The 1012-nt window shown below is 44.2% G+C and overlaps 1 long non-coding RNA gene across 1 annotated transcript in view; it reads right to left on the bottom strand.

Annotated features, from left to right (window-relative positions):
* The window catches only part of LOC118406792, a 1639-nt gene extending 1176 nt beyond the window's left edge, over positions 1–463 (bottom strand). The window contains exon 1 of the long non-coding RNA XR_004830081.1: positions 9–463. This is a non-coding gene — a long non-coding RNA (uncharacterized LOC118406792). The remainder of the gene's footprint in view (positions 1–8) is intronic.
* Between the last annotated feature and the right edge of the window lie 549 nt (positions 464–1012).

Raw genomic sequence — 1012 nt, forward strand, 5'->3', positions numbered from 1 at the left:
TACGATACCTTGTCATAGAAGACTGCGAAGCCCGTTCGCTCACGTTCCGCGCCTTCCTTCGCCAGTCCTCGCCTCCCTTTCCGCGTCCAGACATTTCTTCTTATGGTGCGATGATCCTCGGGAGAAAAGGCAAGACAAAAATTAAACCTAACTCAAAAATATGGGAAGACTATACCTAACTCTATACCTAAAAGAAAGCTCAGCTACGTGTTTTGGCATGGCAGGAAGTTCACTTGTTTTGTCATTGTAATTTCAGTTCTAGTTTTAACATAGAAATAGCGAGAGGAATCATTATCTCTTGTTTTGTGGCAGGGTGTTGAGTGTGCTTTGATGAAATCCTAAGTAATGCGGCTCTTGGCATACTGCTGCCTTCGTTTTGCTTGAATTTTCGAGAGCAATGGCTACTTCTGCACTCATTGCTTCAGTCTGCTTCTGTTATATACAAGCCCAATGCATAGCTGATTCAGTTGGACCAGTGAACCTGGGAAAACCCTGTTTTGGAAAGAACAGAATTTGAAATTATTGACCGACCCATCCCGGCCATCGACACAATCACAGAAACCAAACCAGCCACACGCCAGGCCTGTACACCACAGAAACGGACTGAAGCCTTGAATGCAAAAGGAGCCTCTATTTACAAAATGTCCTAATGTAAACCCCTCCGGACAACATCGCTCGGAATGTCAACAGAACACACTAAAGTACCTTACCTCCAACTAAGAGTTCAGTTAACGAAACATCACAACTAATAATTTACTCCCTATCATGTCGATGAAAATTTAGTCTCAGCCCATCCCTGCGATATGTTTACAACGGAGAAGACACATAAGTACTGAACTTAGTTTCAGGTCCCCTGGCAAGGCGTAAACTCGAGCACCGATCTTTCTGGACGTCACCTTGATGGCACCAATAAGGTCCTGGCCATGGAAGCAACAAAGCGAAATTTTAATTAGTTAAAGACAGACTTCTTCTTCTTCTTTTTACCCCCATATGACCGCGCGAGGGGCAAAGT

Source organism: Branchiostoma floridae, chromosome 19 (assembly GCF_000003815.2).
Source record: "Branchiostoma floridae strain S238N-H82 chromosome 19, Bfl_VNyyK, whole genome shotgun sequence".
Lineage (NCBI taxonomy): Eukaryota > Metazoa > Chordata > Leptocardii > Amphioxiformes > Branchiostomatidae > Branchiostoma > Branchiostoma floridae.